We start from the raw sequence: 23,257 nt of genomic DNA, 5'->3' as shown, positions 1-23,257 counted from the left end.
GGCATTTAGAAAAAAACTAATCATAAACCAGACCAGGCTTTTCCACATCTCAAATAGTTTGTTTGAACAAGTAAAGTACTGTTTTCTTTTTCTTCATATCCACCAAGACAGGAAATGTGGCATTTAGCCTCTTTTATTAAAAATAAAATTAAACCATATAAAATAATCTGTATGTGACTGTGATTATGTTTTGTGTTCATGGGAAGACGACGTGCAGGTTTAGTCATTTGTTTCTCTCCGAGCCTTGATTCATAATGTTAAAGTGATGCAAACCTTCTGTAAGGTGTTTCTTCGTCCTTCACTCGTCCAGCTTCACATGGATTCACTCGCGCCGCCTGATTTCCTCGCTAAACACTCTCTCGTTTCTTGTCAGGATGAATTTCTCACCTGACTCCATGCAATCCTTTCTAATCGTCTTTTCTCACCTGTCCTCGTGTTTACCTGCGTCCCTCCCTCCTCTGCCTCTCGGCTGAGTGACTCGCTGAGGCGGACGTAACGAGACAGTTCCAGGTGAAGGCGGAGGCGGACCCATGATGGAGTGCAGCTGTAGACGAGCTGAACAATAATCATGTGGCTCTCTGAGGGCCGGGTGCAGCGGCAACGCAACAAAAATCACTTTCTCGTTAGAAAGGACTCTTTAACCTTCAGTCTGCTGCCGTCACAGATCACGTCTTCGCTTTTGTTTTCAGACGCGTCTGGTTTTGGTCCCTCGTGTCGTCTGCCAGCTAGATTTTGTTTTATAAACTGTTTATGTTTAAATCTGTGAACACGGGCAATGCTGGTGTCGGTGTGAATGTTTACAATGCAACACAACTTTATTTATAAAACACCTTAAAAACAACACATTCAGTCAACGTTCTGTACACCGATAAAAACATAAAAGCAAACGTACAAAACAATAAAATCGATTAAAATGGTAAAACATAATTAACTGATATAATCTTAAAAACAACAGATTCAATAGAAAAATAATAAAAGCCAACGTGTCGAGCAGAGTTAAAAACCAAGGAGGTAAAAAGTGTTAAGCCAAGATTTATAAACAGGAAGTGAGTCAGCCGGTCTGATGTGCAGCTCGTTCCACAGTTTAAGCAGCGACTAAAAATACTCGGGCACCTCTCAGCCTCCTCTTGGACTTTGGGACGACCAACTGTGATCTGCCCACCTGTGAGAACGTGAGGGAACGTACAGCTAGAGCAGCTTGGACAGATACTGTGGGACGAGACCATTTAAAAACAAATAAAACCAACTGGGAGGCAACGTAGTGATCCTAAAACTGGTGATGTGCTCTCATTTTCTGGTAGTAGTTAAAAGGTGAGCAGCAGCATTCTGAACCAGCTGAAGTCTAATCTTTAATGACTGGCTCAGTCTGACATGGAGAGCATTACAGTAATCTAAACGAGTTGTGATGAACTCAAGGATTAAAATCTCAAAATTATGTCGTGAAAGAAATGGTTTGGCCTGCGACAGTTGTCGTGAGCGATAAAATCTGGACTTGATCACTCATTTAATCTGTGCAAGTTTTAAACCATTGTCCAGCCTCATGCCCAGGTCTGATGCTGTCTGACTCAGATGTTGTGTTGAAGGACCCAGACCAGTATGGACTTTAGAACCCTCACTGGACTTAACCAAGAAGACCTCACTTTTTTTCTCATTAAAATCTAAAACATTCAGCAACATCCACACTCTGACTTCTGCAATACGTCCCAGGAGTTGGCTCATAGACTGCTTTTCTTGTTTTCATGGAACATACATTTGGCTGTCGTCAGAATAATTGAAACCATAATTCCAGAGAATGGTTCCTACAGGAAGTAAATAAATGAAAAAAAAAAGAAGAGGGCCAAGTATAGAACCCTGAGGTACCCCACATATGAGAGGTGCTACAGAGAAGTCAGCAGCTCTCGATATGCACACCAAAGCTTCTGTTTGTTAAATATGATCTGAACCACTGCAGAGCAGAACCCTGAATGCTCACCAAGTTCTCCAGGAGACACAGGAGGATGTGATGGTCCACTGTGTTGAAGACAGCTGTTAGGTCCAACAGCATTAGAACTACAGTGACCAGCTTAAAGCTAAAGTCGATATATTTTACAGTTGGGTTCTGTGGAAAAGTTATAAACTAAAAAAATGTTTGTTTTTTTACTCTGAATGAAGTTAGAAATTTGCAGAAGGCGTTGAAACTGAGTTGTTAAAGGTAAAGGAGAACACTTTCTTAAAAACGTAAACTTTAGGTATTTTGATAATTAAAAAAACGACTAACTAAAAGCTAAATGTAGCAGAGGGCTAGCTAAAACCATGAAAAGTTAGAGAAAGGCTGAAGGATCCAGAACCATAGCTAAAAGCTGAAAGTAGCAAACCGGTGAAAGTTGGAAAACAAACGACTTGAAGTGGCCAAAATTGGCAAGAGTGGCTGTGGAAAATAGAAGATTAAAATTTTATAAATGATAATTAAAAAAATATATAATATTAATATATTATCATAATTATTTTCAACAAATGATTATAGGATGTACATCCATAACTACAGTATTTAACTAATATAATCAACCCCATTCCATGTGGCTGTCACGACCAAAAAGCTTTAGCAAATACAACAAAAATTAAATTTAAGACAGTTTCACAGATATTGGCTTATTAGTTGTGGTAGTAGCTGAGAGTTGTTTACAACACATTCTGAGGGCGGGGCTGCTCGTAATGTTGTTTACAAGGTTTTACCAAAACTTCTACAACTCTTTATCCAAACATATGTTGTCATTTTCTTGAGTATGTGTCGTAAATGATTCTCGGCTACTACCACACCAACATTTAGCTGAATATCTGTAAAACCCACAGAGGATCGTCATTTTTGTGTCTTTAAAGTCATTCTGCTTTTGTGGCCATTTTAAACTGGGTTTGACTATATAAAGCTCCGTTGCTTAGCCGTCTTCCCCCCACCCCCGCTCAAAAACTGTCGGTGCAAACAGCACCCAACACTGACGTGCCTCCGTCACCGCTGTCTCCACCTCCATCCCCCCGGTCGACAGTCACGAGAGAGATGAGCACCCTGTCAAGGCAAGTGATGTAGGGAAACACTGAAATACGTCCAGTGGTTCATTAGATATTTTGTTAACACAGACCAGTGAACACACACAAGCAATTACATGATTGCCCGCCTTTATTTTCAGCAGGGTGTGAACAAGAGTGTTCTTTGGATCTTTAGCCCACCCTGAACTTGCTTTAAAATATACTTGCATCTATTTATTCTGGTGAAATGATGGCTCCCTTCCATGTGTCTCGACCTCTTTTCCCGGCCGTAACGCTCAAACCAGCGAGACGCCGGCTGTAAAAACACATTCAGAACCTTCCGGCTCAAACCGCCTCTGAGAAATAAACGCTGACTTTTCCCCCTGTGTTTTCCTTTTCTACAAAGTCTTGTTTCCACGGCCTCTGCCGAGCCACACTTTCAGCTCCTGCCATTGTTTAATTAAGAGGAGGTGTGCGCTACATAGCAGCACGCACACTCTGGCTGGTGGAAGGAACTGGATTCGGTTTAAGAGATGAGCGTGGGCGGAGGAGAGGAGATGTGCTTGCCAGAAAAACGTACCGCGCTCCACCAACACACCGAGCGCCTACAGGGAACCGAGGCAAAGAAATCCTGGATCTTCTCTTTCACTTTCTTTTCCCCTCTTCCCATTTTTTTTCTCGCTCTCGCCTTATTTGTTTCTGGTAATTCATCAACAACATTCAAAGAAACTAAGGCTTCCGAGGTGGCGAATAATTGGTTTCCATGAGGTCCCACTGTCTCTATTGAACCCTCTTGACTTTGTCACGTAAAGACAGAAGGGGTGTTAAAGAGAAGAATTAACCCCCTGAAGATGTAGAGATCATGACACGTTTGAAAGAACAGAGAACCTAGAAGTCTCATAAAATCATAAGGTTTTAGGTCAGTTGTGTTTATCAGTTTTAAAAGCACAGAGGCAAGACGTCAAAGGTAGTGTTGTGTTCAAGACCATCTAACCCAAGACCAAGTCGAGACCAAGACTTCAAATAAATAAAATATAAAATTCATGTGATTCAACAATAAAATTACACAACTGTTAAACTGGAAGCAGTTTCATCACACGCCAAGCCTTAAAAAACTGCAGTGGCCAAACACTCTTCATAAGTCCAAACTCAAGACCAAGGACAACCATAATAGTTGCACAGTGATTTCCATAAAGTAGTAGATATACAGCTCAAAAATTTTATGGATATTAGCTACAAGTATATTCTTTGTGATTTTAAATAGCCAAATTTTATAACTGATGATATGGTGGACATCTTCTCTCTGTGTTGCCTGATAGAGTTGAGATTTTCCAGCCCAAAAATCTGTTAAAAATCGCCACGTCACACAAAAATCCGCCCAATCGATATATTGTTACAGTATATTTACTGTTTGAACATGAACGCACATCATTACAAACCAAGGTAATTTAACAATATGTGGCAAAACACAACAATCCAACAAAAATCTTCCCAGAGTTCCCAGCAAAATCAGAATGAAAACCGCCCAATTGGCAGTAAACCGCCCAACCTGGCAACACTGGGACGTGTGCGAGTGAAAGGGGCTGGGCGTGACAGCGGTAACAAAAGAATATATTTAGCAATGAGTCACGTTATCGTTTGGATTTGAACCTGCACGTTTTGCATCCAATAAAAACAACGATGTTGACAAATAAACTGGACCATTTTCTGGCAACTTAGTGATATTTACAGTTGTGGTCTTGACTGGTCTTGATCCTCAGTGTCCAAGACCGAGACGAGACCAAGACCAAATGCAGTCGAGTCCAAGACGAGACCAAGACCATCAAAAAGTGGTCTTGAGACCGGTCTCAAGTACTACAACACTACCTGAAGGTGCTTTTGAGATGGACCGCCGTTGCTTTTCTCTAAGTTAAGATTCAGATAGATGGTAGGCCTTACAGAAGAAAGATGAAACATTCATGCCGAAGGTTTAGTTTTTAATTCTTATTAGGTTTAAACAAATTGAAGAAAAAAAAGATCACAGTAATTAGTTTTGTAATACCAGCAGAGAACTGTGGTCTCAGAAGGTATATTTTATTTTCGGCACCCATAATCAGCATGGTATTTCGATGTTGGTTCATTCTTGCATCATCTGTTTAGTAGATTGTAATCCATAAAAAAACAATAATCTAATAATTCTGGAAGCAGAAGAGTGACTCAAACCAAAGTGACATTTTGTAAAGTTAATTTAAAACTTAAATGTTTCGGAAAAAAAAAAAATCCAACGTTTTCAACGTCCATCTGTGGAGTTTTTCTACCACCGGGCACAGAACCCTGTTTTAGTCATCATTAAAACCAACCTGCCAATCAAATATCTGATCCAACTGGAAACTTCTTTACTACGTTTTAACTTGCTTTGACGAAAAGAAAAAATCAGCGACCTTGCTAGGACATCTTGGAAAATAATAATAAACGAGACGTTTATGTCTTATTCTGCTTTGAAGCAGAATAAAGTCGGAGCTTAGAGCTCGGGTCTCTGTGACTGCAGTGTGCCGATGGCTCCAGACGCCATCTGTGACTTTGGGCCTAACCGTTCGGTTTCTGTTGCCGGGGATGATCACACAGCCCCATGGCAGCATCGCGCATATGTGTATTCTCCGGCCAACAGTGGGTTCAGTTGCACAGCGCCGCGGAGGGGAAGGCCCTCTGGTTTTACCGTAAAGTGATGCTGAGATGAGAGGGACTCTGTCGACCGGGACATCTGTTCCTTCAGACACAATCGTAGTTTGATTCAACGCAGTGATGCATTGGAATTTATCCAAAAAAACATCTTTCCTCATGCGACTTTACAACAAGTCCTGATGACCAAGTCTGAAGGTGGCCACATCAGCAAATAATAACTAACCGGTTCTTTGATATACGTCAATGACTGATGAGTAGCTGTTTATGTATCTGCATACTGACTGCTGTCAAGAATGCTCTGCTGTTATGAATCAGAAGAGAAACTACTTTATTAATGGCAGCTTATCATTATTACCATTTTCTAGTTCCTTACGTGCTTTTTCATGCATTGGGTTATTCAGATTACACAACAGAAGGAATTAAACATCAATGCAAAACCATTAAAAACTGAGTAAAACTTTGCAATGGTTATACTCTAAATTATTATTTTTGTTTTCCCCATAATGACCGGTTTAAACAAAATGCTTTACATTCAGACCACATGGTTAAAAAATGGCTACAACTTATTTATTTATTTTTCAAAACATTTCAACTTTGTGGCTAAGATGAAATTGAACTTTATTGATCCCGCAGGAAATTGTTAAAACTATGGTTCTAAAATAATCTTCAGACATATTTTTTTAGTTTTGGACTCAAGACCTTGTTGATGACTCAAGTAGTGTAAAAACTGTGAGGGGTTGACTTTCTTTTTAAAGGAAATAAAAGGTCTTGGAGCATCATGTCAAAATTAACTTGGCTAAAGGTTCGGGGTGTAACGAGATTTTGTAAGACTATAACGCCACAAGATTTTTTTGTTGAATTAAAAACTGTCCTGCGACCCAAAAAAATAAAACCTTTCCACTTACTTTTCTTAAGTTTTTCCTGAAGATGTTCCCATTACTATAAAATAATTTATGTGGCAACAGTTCAAACATGTCAGGCACTAGGACCTCCACAGTCACGTCAGTCAACCTGCAGCCTCTGTAGCTACGTGCTGAGGGGAAGAGTCTGTCGTCCATTTATTTAAAACAGAACAAACTCCATTTACTACAGTGATTTAACTCTGAAGATTACCAAATCTCTAACTTCTGATCAATCTTGTTACGTTGTGAGGAAAAGTTGATCATAAGTAGAAAAAACTGAACCGTTCACTGCGTTCCTCTTTCTTTGTTCTATACGCAAGTTGTTTGATCATCAATTGGTTTATCGTTAAACATCTTTTTTTGTGATGGCGTACACAAAAGCTAAAAGGGAACACGTTAGTTTACCTACACTGACCTATTCAACACATTAGAGAAATTAAGAATATTCCTTGATTTGTGCCACAGCTTGTCATTAAGGCGTGGTGGCAGGTCCTGAAGCCGGACTAGTGATCTAAATGGAAGCTTGTGGCTAGCCTTTAGATCAGTGATCTGTGAAAATATACCTGCAAAGAAAATGAGTAAATAAGACGGATCATTTGGAATCCACAATGAGTGTAACAAATGCTAGGAACCCAGAGAATATGGACTGAAGCGAAACAAGACTCCCAAACTTTGGACAGTTAACAGTGCTTTATTTACAACGATAATAAATCAAAACGTACAAGGAAGGATCTGGCACCCTGGAAGACCAGGAGAGAGGTCAGGTTGGTGGAACTCAGAAGATGGTGAGTAATGCGATTTCTTTCGTTACAGTTGGCGTCATGGAACGTAGTGAGGATGAGCGTCCAAAGGGGTTCTTGCATAAGAGGAGAAGGCGTAGAAGAGTCACAGGTGTGGCTGGAAGGTGGAGGAGACTGCTGAAGAAGTCCACAAGAATCTGTGTTTTTCATAGGAGTTGAGGCTGTAACACGAAGAGAGCACAAGGTAAGTTTCAACTACTTCTGTAAATCACGCACAGAGGCTAGAAGCACAAATGCCAGTAGGCATGTAATGCTCCAGCGGTGAGTAGAGTTCTTCTGCAGCCTTATATGCTCCTGGCAGTCAACGTGGGAATGGATCCCAGGTGTGGCTGATTGCCGCCATCTTGGGCTTCAGAGGCTGCAGAAAAACCGAACTCCCACAACGATACTCAATGGCGATCTCCCAAACGTGTGGAGGAAGGTGCTAAACTTACTGAACACATCTCAAAGTGCTGAGAACACCATCCCAGCAGTGAAGCACGGGGGTGGTTGCATCATGATGTGGGGATGTTTTTCAGCAGCAGGGAAACTGGTTAGAGATGCACATTTTTATAAGTTTATTAGGGATGCACCATATTATTGGCATGGTATCGGTATCGGCCGATGTTAGCGTTAAAGTTCAATATCGGACATCGGCCATTCCATTAAAATAACTCGCCGATATAAAAGGCGCCGTTTTTGCCTGCAGCGGCAGCACAACGTGATGACGTTGCGTGCGCCTACCCGATCTCATGGCGGAGAGGACAATTTTAAATGTCAGCGGTGTGGAAGTTTTATTTTTCGTTGGTGAGGATGTCGTATTCCGAAGATTTATAGACTAGGTTGAGCCTCGCTACATCGTCCCCAGTCGGATATATTTTTCCGACGTAACGTTACTCGAGTTACAAGCCGTCATTTCTGACGTCATTGAGAAGCTAACAGCCGATAGCACGACTTGTTGGGTGAGTTTTACCACAGACGTTTGGAAGTTGTGTTAGCTCCGTTAGCATGATTTGTCTTACGGCTCAATGGATAGACAAAAACTTTGAACTTAATTAAACTAACAAATAACATTTAACACTTTTTGTTTAATATAAGTCAAAGTGCTATTCATATCATAAGGCTGTTACTGAATATATGTCACCAGCTCTTACAGCTGTTGCACCATTTTTGTAGCAAATAAGCCTAAATAAGAGGGCTATGTTCTGACAAAGGAACATATATAAAATATCGGTTATCGGCCGAAAAAGTTTTAACATATCGGCATATCGGCCAAAAATCCAAAATTGTGCATCCTTAACGTTTATATTTCTGTCAAATCTTCAGTGATAAACTACCTCGTTTATAAAAGTTGTACTACAAAATACTTTCAAATCAAACCCAAATTTACAAAAAAGTGTATTGGATTTGACGTTGCGCACATTTTTCTAGTTTTCCGGAGTTGTCTGAATGATTTTGACCATAAAACAAGCCTTTATGTGGAGGGCAGACGAGTAACGGAGTAAGAAGAGTTCTGAAGAATGGGTCTAATTTTTACAGGTCCAGTAATTCGTCTTTAGCTGAGGTTACATTCAGAGTTTTTTCAGCTGAAATGTTGCTGTGTGTACCGTTGTTTAGCCGGGTGAAGAGGGCTCCTGTTTCCTGCCTGGGACCCACAGGTATTTACCATGCAGCTCTCCTAATAAGAGCTCTGCTCTCATTAGGAAGGCTGCTCTCGTGGTTTGGTGAAATGAGCGGCCGGTAATGTGTCGCCCTGGCAGCTTGGCGTCCACTTTAGTGCCGGCGCTCATCGAGTTTTCTGTCTGCAAAACAAACAAGCTGGGGAAAACAGGGAACTCTCCTCTGAAGAGCTCCATCTGTGACGAATCCTGTGGCTTCACATGAAAACTCAGCGAACAGAGGGTTATTAAGAGGTGGAGGGGTGGAGGTGGGGGGGTCATGATTTACTGTCATTGCCCCCGTATGTTGATGGGAGCAGCGGGGGATGTTTTCATTAGCAAGCCTTTTATCTGACTCCTCAAACACCGTTAATGAGGGGCTGTCGTGTTACACGGTATAAATAAAACCCAACAAGGTCTCGCTGGAGTTCAGATTCACTCAGACAGCCGTGCCGCTCCGAAAACTAATTGTGCGGATTTCATGAAGATGACATGTGGCCTATTACACCCGGTCTTGTTTGCGAAGAGTCGGCACGCTGTGTGAAACGTAAATAAAAACAAAATGCAGCTTTGCAAAACATTTCAATCACATTTGATTACAGAGATGACAGTAAATATGAATATTTCGTGCCACGTTTCGAAGTTGGCACATCCATTTTAACGTGTTGCGTCGTTTCTCTGTCTTTGATAGTTTGGATTTTTCTCAGAACTGTATTCAGACCAGTTTGGCACTTAGACTCTAGGCCAGGGGTGTCCAATCCTAGTCCTCGAGGGCTACCACCCTGCATGTTTTAGATGTCCTTCTGCTCCAGCACACCTGGTTTGAATGTATATAGATGAAATCAGGTGTTGGAGCAGGGAAATACCATACCATACCACTTTATTTATAAAGCACTTAAAACAGCGACAAGGCCAACCAAAGTGCTGTACAGACAAAACAACAGGTAACACACCAAGCAAAATACAAAATGAGGTAAATCAGAATATAGACATAAATGAAATGGTTAAAACATGCAGTATTATTGTGCTTCAGGTGTGCTTCATGTTTGTTGTTCCAAAGATCCCCAACCAGTTTAAATGAAAACAGCTTTGAAAGGACAGTTGGTCGTTTTTTTAGAGCCCAACCGATACATCGGCAAGTCCGATATTTAAGGCTGATGTAGGCATTTGAGGACATGTGATAATTGTTCCACTAAATGTTGATATAAACACTGGGAACAAGCCGTGCACTTTCTCGCAAAAGGTGTAATTGCACAACGTATCCAGCAGAGGGCGCATGTGGACTACTTTCAAGTCATGGCCGTTTACCGTAACTTTAACTTTCACTTTCACTTTCAGCACAGCCGAAGCAGCGAGCAATACTGTGTGGCGTATTTTGCTGAACAGAACATAAGTTAATTTTAACCGAGCAGAAAAAAAGTAGTAATAATAATAATACAATAATGCATTCTCTTCAATCCTCCAACTCGCTTGTCATTGGCTACGTGCCTCTTAAGTTAGCAAGCTAACATTTAGCTAACCTAGCGTAGACTTTTGCCTTGTACAGTTCCATCCAGACAATAAATCTAACGTAGAGGTAAAATCAGTGTTAGTAACGTTATCTTTGTCGTCCTCAGTTAAATGCATTGTTTGTCAGAAATCTTTACTTCTCTGCAAAGAAGACCTAAAACAAAACACTGTTATGGTCAACACTAATTAGACCTTCACCACACGACCGTTTAAACAATGAACAGGAAGGGTGTTTCTTTGATTAATTTATATTTCTGTAACACTTGATGACTTTATGGTGAATAGTGGAGGATAGAAAATGTTACGCACATTAGGAAGACTGTTTCAAGACTTAAAGTGTTAAAACAAATTTAAAAGTAGCCGTTTTCTTGCATGCATCAGGATGTTTTCTTAGATTCTTGGGGACAAAGCTAAAAAAATTTCAGCAATTTTCATTGATTATCAGCATTTGCCTTCCCCTCCTAATATCAGTATCGGTGATAGCCAAATTTTTTAACGGTTGGGCTCTTCCTTTTTTTTCAATACGCCTGTTTAAAAACAGTCCTTTAACGCCGTCATCTCCGTCCGTTAACTTCCTTTTGTCCAAACCATAACTTTTGAGCCGTTAAAGATGGTTTAATGAGACTTCAACCACACGTACATCACCACTAGACGGAGTGCCACATACACTTTACATGACTCGAGTTCCAAGGTCAATGTTACAAATCAAGGTCAAATGTTAAACAAGGTCTTTACCAGTCTGGGCCATTGCTGTAGAATAGTTTCTTGATGAGCTGTCTTGTTAAATGATGGTATTAATAACTATTAGGCCTGTCATGATAATAAATTTTGCTCGGCGATTGTCTCAGAAATTATTGCGATAAACGATAATATTGATAGAAATTTGACAATCAGTAATTATTGTCAAATTTAAGAAGAAATGTTTAATTTGTTTTGCGTGTAGTACCTTTTTTCAACCACCGGATGGCAGAATAAGACTGTTTGAACCAAACAACGGTGAGGGAGCAAGCAGCGTGTCTCTAAGAAAAATGGGAGGGAGGCCCCTTGACGTGACATGGGCTGTCTCTCTTCGGTTTTCAAAATGGCGGCTATTGGTATGGTTTGAACTCTTTAGCGTAGCATTTGTCACACAAAGCTTTTAATTAAAAAAAAATCACTAAACAAGTTCTCAGCTTCTTTTTGCAGAGAAAAACAACTTTTTACACGAAGGCACGAGTTTCAACTGTAAACTTTAGTTTTGACAAGACAAAGATTTTTTTCCTGTTTCCTGTTAGCTTAGCTTCTCAGCTTAGCTGCTTTTAGTGATTCAAAATCGCGGTTAAAATGGATTTTAAATAGAAAAGAGAAAGGGAGGGGTCAGTGAAGAACACCGCCTTTTGTCATCCAGTGTCTTCAGTAGAAAGAGAGAGACACGAAGAAACGATAAAGTTGATAAATGAAAATGAGGTCGATAATGTTAATTTATCATGCGATTAATTGATTTGTTGTTTACTGCGACAGGCCTAGTAGCTATTACCTTATAAGTCCAGAATCACAGAGTCTAGAGAACAAGTCAAAAGTCCAGCTAAAGGTCAGGGTAACGACTCTAACCAAACTGGACTCAGGGTTTTAGTCAAATAAAATGTTTTTCATGTGTATCAGTTTGTGCTGAGTTAGCTTCTTTCTTCTCAACCGAGCACCATCAGTGTTGCCACGGGAACGTAGGAGTCCTGAAGCTGGTGAACGCATCGATTAAGAAAAGGTTTGGGTTTTTGGGCTTAAACTGTCTCACGTTATCTGAAGCAACAGCTGCTGTCAAAGTTTTAAACAAAGACTTTGTTGAATCTGTTGAGGCTTGAAATACGTGATCATCTGTAGACATGTACTGATTAGAGTTTCATTAAAATCAGTCCACTTCTTCACCGGATATTTTAACAACGGACATGATTTTCTACCTCTCTTGGTAACAGTGAGGCCAAAATATGAACGTCAAACAGCAATTTAACTCCAAACCTGTAACAAAACAGTCAGTAATTAAAATTATTTATGCTTTTTTTATTATTAAACCACCCGTAGATGTAAAGGACCATTCCTTAATATGTTTTAACCATAATTTTCTAACTTTGACTTTATTTAGATTTGTTTTTTTTTACCTCTGCATAATAGATGTGGTTTTTGGATACGTTTTAGTTTGGGGTTCTGAGAGCCACCCAGAATCACTTTTCACCTCTCAGCTTGTAATCAATACTAAAAGACAGGAAATCAGAACACGGTGTCAAACGCATCAGTTTTCTGGATTTGTGGATTGTCAGAAAAAATAAAAATCATTTTATAAACGGATCTCATCAGAAAACCAGAGGAGGAGCACATTTATTAAAAACCAGACTCCTAACACCATGAAATCCCACATCTCTAGTCATTAAAACATTCAGAATTTTGACAGAAACCAGTTTGATGAACTATATTTTAGGAGCACAGTAAAATAAGCTGTTTATTGTCTTTTTCTTCATGAAACTCTTAAAATGTCACCTCAGTTGTTGGAAGGTAACTTTGAAATCCCATTAAGCAACATCAGTGTCAAATCCTGACACGACTCACAGTTTGTTGTCATGTCGGCTTGTTTGTCTTCACCTGAGCGTCAGACGGTTATTAATCTGATTTTTGCCATCAAACAGATAACGTGTCTCCATGCTGAGGTTTGTGCAGTGCCAAAGAAAAAACCGGTTGTGACAACGAACCCAATAAACCCTGAAACCAAACGATCGCTCGAACCTACGTGTTTGTTTTAAAGCAATGAAGAATAAAATCAGATTAACCCATAAATAACTAGAGAAATTGCATTTCCTGTGAAAATGCAGTGTGGCTGCTGAAGAACTTGCTGAAAAACAGCTGAAATTAGCTTAAAACATGCCGAAATGTAGCTGAAATGGAAGAACTAGCCCAAGTTAGCAGAATAAATCACAAAGAGCACATGTTTGCTGAACTAGGTTTAAATAAGCAGAAATTGGCACAAAAATAGTAAATTATCTAAAAAAAAAAGAGCTGAAATTAGCAAAAAATAATTGCTGAAAAGTAGCTGAAAAGGCAAAAAGAAGCTTAAATTACCAGAAGGAAGTCCAGAGAGAACAATTGTGCCCAATTAGACTTAAAGAAGCAGAAATGAACACAAAAAAAGGTGAAAAATTATCAAATAAAAAGCAGAAATTTTCTAAATAAAAAAGGACAACTGCAGAATAGTAGCTAAAAAAATCAGAAAGAAGCTTAAATTACAAGAAGGATGTGGAAAGATACATTTTTGCTGAATTAGGCTGACGTTTTTCAAAAACGAGTGCAGAAATTTGAAATTAGGTGAAAACGCTAAGATTAGCATAAAAACAGCTAAATAGTAGCTGAAATAGTAGAAAAAATTGAAACTTGCAGAAATGTGCTGCTGTTCGATGCAATGTTTTTATACTAATAGTGCTTAGTGTATTTTTAGTTAATGTTTTTCTTAGTTCATATCTTAGATCTTATTAGTTTTTTTGTACATTTTGTTGTTGGATGTAACTGGGACCCTGTGAACATATTTTCTTTCCACCACATGTACCACATGAGGTGAAATGACAATAAAGAAACTCAGACGCTGACTCTGACTGAAATAAGCTGAAAGGATCATAACAAATTGAAACTGGAAAAATTTAAATTTCTGTGAAAACGCAGAGTGAATGCCTATCGCTGAAGACCTTGCAGGATCAGCAGCTGAAATTAGATTAAGAAACACGCTGAATTGTAGCTGAAATAGAAGCCTAAATTAGCAGAAGAAAGCAGAAATAGTAGCTGAAATTACTGAAAAAAGTTGTAACTATCAGAAAAAAGCTGAAAGGAACATAACAAGCTAAAATTAGCAGAAATAAGTTAATTATGCTGAAACGAGAAACTTCCATAAAAAAATTGAATTTTTCTGAAAACAGCTGGAATTTGCAAATAAATGCTAAAAAGTTAGCTGGTAAGCTAAAACAAGCCTAAATTAGCAGAAGAAAGCAGAAAGAACACATTTGCCCAATTAGGCTGAAAAAAAGCAAAAATAAGCGCAAAAAAGTGTAAATTATCTGAAAAAAGATTAAATTAACAGATAAACATCTGAAAAGTAGCTAAAAAGACAGAAAGTAGCTTAAAATTACAAAAAGGGAAGTGAAGAGAGCACATTTTTTGCTGAATAAGGCTAAAAAAGTGGAAAAGAGTGCAAAAAATATTGAATTAGCTGAAAAAGCTAAAATTAGCATAAAACCACTTAATAGTAGCTGAAATAGCAAAAAAAAAAAGCTTAAACTTGCAGTAATAAGCTGAAAGGAGCACAAAGCAGCTGAAAATAGCTGAACATTTTTAAGTTTGCTCAAGAAGCTTAAAGACGCTGAATCAGAACAAAACGTGAAAGGAGCAGTAAAAGTTGTAAACGGATCTAAATATCTGAAGGACGGAAAATGAGCTCAATTCATTTTCTATGAGGGGAGAAAAGTCAGAAAAGGCTAAATATTTCAAAAAGCTGAAGTTGCACCAACACCAAAAGTCACAGCAGGATTGTCGTGAAGGAGCCGAACATTTTGATTTGGGATTTGGTGAAATAGCTTAAACTGTGGGACGAGAATCGTGCTGAAAAACTTATAGAAGAGGATCATAATAATAGAGTGAATGCTTCATAAACATTCACACAATAAACTTGGTGCTAATTTATTTATTATCGTATTTTATTTGTCAGCTTCTGTTCAATAGAAAACAGCGAGCAACAAGACTTTGTTTCTTTCACTGAACGTTTTCTAGCGAAGGCGGCAGTTCATTATTTTACAGTTGGTGCAGCAGAACCCTCTGCAGAAACCGGCCCGGGTCCAAATAGAGCTGTAGAACCGTGAAGAATCCGGGGCTTAAAGAACAAAAGGAGAGGCCGAGTTCAAGTGAGCCCAAGAGCCGGCGAGCTTAGAGCCGTCAATCCCCGGCTCCTCCGGCTCCTTCTGGGATCGACCGCAAACTTAGAACCAAGGTAAAATAACTTTTTTAGTCCGACGGCGGCGCTCGGCAGAACTCGTCTTCTCCGGAACCAGGTGGTCAGGGGGTAGGTGGAGCGCTGCAGAACTTTCCCTGAACTCCTCGCTGGATTTGCGTCTCGTTCTTTCATCTGTCAGCGGAGGGTTTATCCTGTTAACAGCCACCCTGAGATAAAACACGGCAGCAGGTCACCGAGGGCCCGGCTCCTGGTGCCGCTCCCAACGAAGCTTTCTTTCAGCTGAAAGCTGCTCGTTTAGTCCTGATACTCCCACCTCGCCATCTCCATCTGGTTGATTAACTCAAATCAAACTAAAAGGGAAGATACTGTTAGCAAAATATCTCATGACCCAGTAGACAGATTCTAAATGAAAGTAGCTTAAAGTAACTTCAGAACACCTACAGCTGATTAGGATTAGGAGCCAGCCTGATTCAAGATGGCCGCCACAAGCCACTGACGTGATTTTGTTTTTTTTAACACAGTAAACACCATACCTGTTTGACAGATATCCACCTAAAACTGGGTGTGGTAGTAGCCGAGACTGATCCCAGTCACACATTTTGACACCTGACATGAACTGTTAGCAAAATATGTTGTGAACCAATGGTTGACTTGTAATTAAAATAGTCTTTAGGGAAGTGGTGGTGCAGAGGTTAGAGAAGGTGGGCCTGTGGTCATAACGTCACCGGTTCAACTCCCTGGACCGACAACATCAACATGTGGGTGGGAAATGTGAAACACCCACACGTGTCTCCACTCTCGTTTGCCCCACTGTGGGCCCTTGAGCAAGGCCCTTAACCCCCCAGCTGCTCCCCTGGGTGTCAGCTCTCTGCTCCACACAGACAGCTGTGGTGGCTCAGTGGTCTGTGGTTGTCAGGAAAGACATCCGGCGTAAAACCAGTTGCCAAATCTTGTGCGAGTTAGTTCACTGTGGCGACCCCTGAAGAAGGGAGCAGCCGAAAGATGCAGAATGTTGTGTTAGTGTTTTTGTTGATTTAAAGAAAACATTCGATACCATTGACCACATCATCTCCTTGAAAAATGGAATAAATTTGGCATTAGAGGACCAGCACTACAGCGGGTATCTAGCTATTTGAAAGATGGGAAACAGTTTGTACAAACAAATGATGTAAGATGTGACTTCTGCAATATCACATGGGGCATTCCTCAAGGTTCTGTACTTGGACGAAAGTTATTTATTTTATATGTGAATGACTCGGTAAATGTATCAGGACTCCTTAAATGTGTCCTATTTGCAGATGACACCACATTTTTTGTTTGGGTAAAGATATAGAACGGGTGTTGGAGTTGATGCCGACGGAATTTGTAAAAATACAAACTTGGTTTAAACTTAATAAATTATCATTAAACTTAAAACTAATTATGTGATATTCAGCAATAAAACGAGAACTGTTGATGTTCCATTTAAAGTCGAGGGTGTTGAGATTTGTAGAGTTAGTGAGGTGAAGTTCTTTGGTGTTATCATTGATGAAAAACTGACATGGAAACATCACATAAATTATATTAGAATAAAAATATCTAAATCTATTGCACTACTGCACAAAGTACGGGACTTATTAAATGATAAAGCTCTGTATTTGTTGTTTAACACAATAACTGTTCCACACTTAATCTAATGTATTGATGTTTGGGGGAAAGCATGTAAAACATTTATAAATCCTCTTTTTGTTTCACAAAAAAGAGCTGTAAGAATTATTACTAGAAAGCATTTCAGTCACACATCAAGTACTTTATTTTATGAACTGAAGTTATTGAAGTTCCATGATTTGCTAGATTATAGTATTTTATCAGTTATGTATAGGGCTCATAATAACACATTACCTTTAAATATCCAAATAATTGTTGTTAAAAGAGAAAGTTGTTCTAATCTGAAGGGGACAGTGAGATTTGTGAAACCGGAATACAGAACTAGTCTGAAGGGACGGTCTGCTTCAATCCAGGGAACTGGATCGTGGAAAATGCCAAATCAATGTGTACGTATAAGAAAATGACCAAAGTTGAATTGTTTAAAAAAAAATAGAAGTAGCTTAATGTGTATTGTATGAATTGTTGCTCAAAAAGGAGTTGTTTATTTTGTTTTGTTACTTGGAGATTCTTATTGTTTGAATTAATTGTTTGGAAAAAAGTGGCAGATATAATATTCTTCCTTCTGCTGTCTTTTATTTTGTTTTTGATTGTATTTCTTATTGTTTATGGAATTTTTTTTTTTTTTTGAATGAATACATTTTATAAATAAAAACATTAATTTTTATAAGTAAATAAAAATAAAAGTCTTAATAGATGATGTAAAACTGCTTAACCTTTAAAGCCAGCTTGATTCAAGATGGCCTCCACTGCCAACTGAACTTAAAAACCACAAAAAAATTGCTGTAAACTTGTTAATTTTAAGGATTTTGAGCTCAAATTTGGGTTTTTGGTGGTCCCCCCTCTCTTGGATCAATTTGGGCCCCACGTTTGGTGTGGGGTCCACTCCCCCCGGTCGTGCCCCCCTTTGGCGGGGGACTCCCTTGCCGCCGGTGCATTGGTGGCTCTCGGTGTCTGGGCTGGGTGGTGGGGTGCACGTCGGTCCGCCCTGGTTGCTGCCTGGCGGGGCCTGGGTGCCCTGGCTCTGTCGGGGCTCTGCTAGGGGGTGGTATGGCCTCGGGGCTTGGGGCTCGGTGTCCATGGCCGGATCTACTTGGGGGGGGCATGGGTCGCTGGCCGGGCCTGTGGGCTCGTCGTTGCAGCTTCCTGGAGGCTCTGCATTGTGGTGGCTGGGGTCACCCGGTTCTTTCCTCTGCTCCTCTCTGGGGGGGTGCGGTTCTCCCTGTTGGGAGACTCTTGGGGCTCCGGGCCTGTGGGCCGCTGTGTGTCTGTGGCTCCGGTCCTCCCTATGTTGCCATTGTGTCCTGGGGGGGCGGGTCTGTGGGCCCCCGCGTCCACTATTGGGCATTCTTTTGGAGAAATCCGGTGGTGGTGGGCGTGCTTGCGCGGGTGTTTGGATTCAGGTGCTTTGACAGATGCACGCTAGGTTGGGTAGTGGCGGAAGCTAGATGATTCATTGTGCGATGTCGAATGTTTCATGGTGATATTGTGGGTGGCATTGTGCTGTGCATGTTGTTTTGTCATGGTGGTCTCTCGTCTTATCTTCTTCTTTTTTTATTATTTATTTATTCTTCTTTCTTCTCTTTCTTTAAAAAAAAATAATAAAAAAAAAAAAAAAAAAAAAAAATTGAGCGATGATGATAAGTTCATTGAAACACTTCACAATGTTTCTACACTTAAACTGAGCTCACAAAAAAAAAAAAAAAAAAAAAAAAAAAGATGGCCTCCACTGCCAACTGAACTTAAAAACCACAAAAAAATTGCTGTAAACTTGTTAATTTTAAGGATTTTGAGCTCAAATTTGGCGGCACTTGCTGAGAATCTATGAGTGTTACGTACGTTTTACCAGAACCAGCGCTCAACACCTTTAATTTATCTTTTAATTGTGAATGGGTACAAAATGAAAATAAATAAAACATAACCAACTCCCAGTGGAGGCCATGCAGGAGCGAAGTGTGCTGTGGTTCTGCCGCCTGCAGCCATATTAAAGAGAAACGTGTGAGCCGGGCCGTGAAGGCGCACGAGGATGACATGTTTGGATCAGTCAGTCGAAGACTGAGTCAGGAAACAAAGACGCTGACAAAACTGACAAAAGACACATTTGTTCGCCTCTGACGAGCCGCCAGAACGCTGACGGTTATTGAAATTGCTTTCTTTAACAAAAAAAAGAAGAATTTTCTTTTCCCCCTCTCGTGTTATTTGGTTATTGTCAATCTCCCGACGTCGTCGTCGTCGTTGTCGACCCGGTTTAACGACGGAGAATTCACCCAGACGTGAAAGCACCGCGGCGGCGCCCTCATAAAGTCTCGCTGGGCTCTGGCAACTTCAACAAAGATTGTTGATGTAAAGTTGTTTTTTAATTTGCTCATATTCCAGCAGCTTTCAGCTTCACGATAGATTCAGAGTTCCGGCGGTTAATTCAGAGAAGCGACTTGTTTTCTTGCAGTCGTGCAACGCCACACGTCCGAGCTCACTGGATCTTCGTAGCTCGCCGCCTAAACCCGACAGCGACACAAAGCCGCTCACTTCTCAGCTCTCTCCATTAAACACAAGGTGCCGTGGAATAAAACGATCATAGAAGATGTTCAATTTAGTTTTTGTGAATTGTGCTTTGACGATATTCAACAGAATTCAGTGCGAAGGTTCAGTTTTCACAGTTCTTATGAGTGATCGTAGCGTGACTGATAACTGGTGTCAGAGGTGTAATGGGACGAATGAATCACGGTTTAAAACTTCAGATTTGGGCCACGCACCAAAAAAACAAAGCAACAATGCAAATTGTTTCTTCTTTTTTTACTTTATCACCATATTTTTTGCCTTATAAGTCACAGGTTTTTTTCATAATTTGCATGCCCTGTGACTTATACGCCGAAGCGACGCATTTATGGATTTTTTTTCCATATTTATAAACCAAATTTTAAGGGTTTTGGTACGCTCGAAGCCAGTTCTTGTTCTTAAATTCCTCATCTCAAAAGTTTAAAGATAATCTCTAGTTTCTTCAGATTTGGTGATGTATCACCTGGCAACAAGCTAGTTCATGGGAGTGCCTGTTTTAAAATCTCGATTTTTATTAAACTGGAGCGACGTCATCAGGAATCCCTAAGCTTTACGTTGATAAACATTATACAAAGGGATTTCCTGGGATTATGGCAGCTAGCGGAGAAAAATTATAACATTTATTTGCGGTGGTTGGCGCTAATCCGCTAACAGCGAAACTAAGTTTTTGTTTAGCGAATTAGCATTTTTGCTAACTTTGGAAACCGTTAGTGGACCAGTTGGTTTCACTAAATTTAGTCCCGCTAGCTTTACGTCCGCTAACACGCGTTTGTTCCCGTCTGTTGTGGGCGTGTCTCGAAGAGTCCGTTAGACGTGTTATTGGCTGACTGCGTGACACAACTAGGGATGCACCAATCCACTTTTCTTTTTTTTTTACTTCCGATACCCGTTGTTTAGTGTCGGGCAATATCGATACCGATCCAATACAGAAAAAACGGCGTTGAATTAACAAAAATGGCTAAATCGTGTCATCTGGACCCATTTCTGAAACGAGTCCAGATGACATGGTTTAGTCTTTTTTGTTGTCTACCTGGATGTTTGAGCTTACAAACCCAGAGCTAAATTAACTTAAAACATTTGTTTTGTTAAACGCAGACATGAATGCACTGAATTACAAATTTATTGAAAACTCTGCACCGTAACAGCACATTAAACACACCAAGAGCTTCACAAGCTCGGTCCAACATGTAAAACAACACAACTTTAATTTGTTCAGTCAGTACGCTAGCACGTGACGTCACTCAGAGCACAAAGCATAGAGTTAGAGTGAATAGATCTGCCCAGTCATGGATCGATCACATTGTCACCGATACCCGATCCAGAAGTGTCCCCCGCAATATCGGTATCGGATCGGTGCATCTCTAGACACAACGTGATTGGTCGATGCAGCAGCGACAGCTAGCTGAACAGAACTACGCAACGATGCAGTTTTGAGTTGTTTTCTTACGACGACGTCACTTTACAGTCTCAGTGTCAGCGACAGCAGCGGATGATGAAAGTTAACACTTGTCAGTTAGCATTAGCTTCTGCTGTTTATTTATTTTACTTTTTTAGTGTTTGCAAAGTTAATTGCTTTGTTCACAAAGTAGTGGTTAGCAAAGCTGTGCCCGCCCGTGTTTATTTGAATGAACTTAGATTCAAAAGTAAATTGGGAACATTATCTGCTGCTTTAGTTAACGGTATCAATTGTTTCTTCATGAAAATCTCAATCCTTTACACGACTTATTTTACACAAACCTTTTTGCACTTCAGCCTGCGCTCATTCTGACTCGTTTTGCCAGCGTGGATCACGGTTTAGACCTAAAGAAATTAATAACTTTTAAAAATGACTTGATTCAAGATGGCTACCACAGCTAGTCAGTTGAAGATGCACATCCAGTGATTAATTTCCGAACATTTCCTTAAGTTTAAAAAGACATAAATAAATGGGTAAAGCAGCATTTGTCAGCATGCACAGAAATTCACTCTCATTTTAACATTTTTTCTTTTTTCTTTCCATAAAATGTTTGTTTTTATCACTAAAATGAAATGAATCATGAATCGGCAGCACGGTGGCGCAACTGGTAGAGCTGCTGCCTCTCAGTGACGTGCACCCCCACAAAAGTTGTATCAAAACGACCGCCCCTGCTCCGGGAAGTGTGCAATTACTTTTATCGGCATTCACAATTACCATGGCAACATATTTTGCTAACAAAGATGCCAAATTTCCCATAGGAAATGAATAGGAGAAAACTCTTCGCAGAAACTGAACAACGTATGGAGCCATTTTGGTTCAACTTGCATGGAAGGCACCTATTATTACCTATTATTATTATTATTAGTATTAAAGAAACATGTTCAAGTTAAAGACTAGAAGATCATCTCCAGCTAGCTGAATGTTCCTCTGACTGCAGCTGCACAGATTTTCAGGACTTTAAGGTCCACAGGACTGGAGACAACCTCCCTGGACGTGTCCACGAGAGGACAACTGACGGCAAACTGCAGAAATGGAAAATACTAATGAAGACCAAAGAGTCCAAAATATCTTTCAAAGATATCAGAGGTGACAAGCCAATGTTCATCAGCATCAGATCACACCATGGGTCTGTTTGAGACAAAGTGGACTTCCTCTGGAAGACGACTGAAGACATCAAATCATTAAAAAAAAATGAGACTGGAATTTACCAAACTGCATATGGAGAGGACACAAGGTCTCAACAAGCATGAAGGTTGCTCAAGAAGGCTGGCTCAGTTCTGGGGACTCCTCTATAAGAAGGATTATTTATAAAGTGGAGAACATTTCAGACAACCCTCAGCATCCTCTTCATCAGACTGTCATACAACAACAGAGTGTCTTCAGTCAGAGGCTTCTTCAGATCTGTTGTAGGACAGATCGCTACAAGAGATCCTTCCTGCCCACAGCCATCAACATCTAGAACAACTCTTTAATGAACCCAGGATGATGAGTTACAACAACATTTAATTTCCTTCTGGGATTAATAAAGTATTTTTGAATTTTGAATTGAGATTCTGAGAGAATGTCTTCTGGACAGAAGAGACAAAACTGGAGCTTCTTGACAAAAAGTCCCATCAGCTCTGTGTCCACAAACCCAACACTGAAACAAACAGAACCCTGCAGTGGACCATGGAGAAAGCTCGGTTCTGTTCTGCATCTGGGTCAGGGGATCCTGAATCTTTTCTGGGTGCAACAAAACCTGGAGACTTTCAAGGCACTCTGGAGACAAATGTTTGGTCTCTGTTGCAGTTCAAGGGTCCTCCAACAAGATGATGATCCAAAACACAGCTAAAAACACTGAAGAACGGGTCAGAACCAAACATTGGACTGTTCTGAAGAGTTCTTCTGAGCCCTGATCTAAAACCTGTTGAACATGTGGGGAAGGAGCTGAAACATCTGGAGAAGGAACCCTTCCAACCTGAGACAGCTGAAACAAATTGATCAGAAGGAGTGGACCAGAACACCCATGGACAGGCGGACCGGGACACCCGTGGACAGGCGGACAAGGACACCCGTAAACTGGCGGACCGGGACACCCGTGGACAGGCAGACCGGGACACCCGTGGACAGGCGGACCGGGACACCCGTGGACAGGC

The 23,257-nt window shown here is 40.4% G+C and overlaps 1 protein-coding gene across 1 annotated transcript in view; it reads right to left on the bottom strand.

The window, feature by feature from the left end:
• Positions 1–7,463: 7,463 nt before the first annotated feature.
• LOC119428586 (chemokine-like protein TAFA-2) overlaps positions 7,464–23,257 on the bottom strand; it is a 59,807-nt gene continuing 44,013 nt past the window's right edge. The window contains exon 5 of the mRNA XM_037696270.1: positions 7,464–7,524. The gene's annotated coding sequence lies outside the window, so the exon portion shown is untranslated. The remainder of the gene's footprint in view (positions 7,525–23,257) is intronic.

This window comes from Nematolebias whitei, chromosome 22 (assembly GCF_014905685.2).
Source record: "Nematolebias whitei isolate Nwh7 chromosome 22, NemWhi1, whole genome shotgun sequence".
In the NCBI taxonomy this organism is placed as follows: Eukaryota; Metazoa; Chordata; class Actinopteri; order Cyprinodontiformes; family Rivulidae; genus Nematolebias; species Nematolebias whitei.
This window is presented reverse-complemented; position numbering and strand designations above follow the sequence as displayed.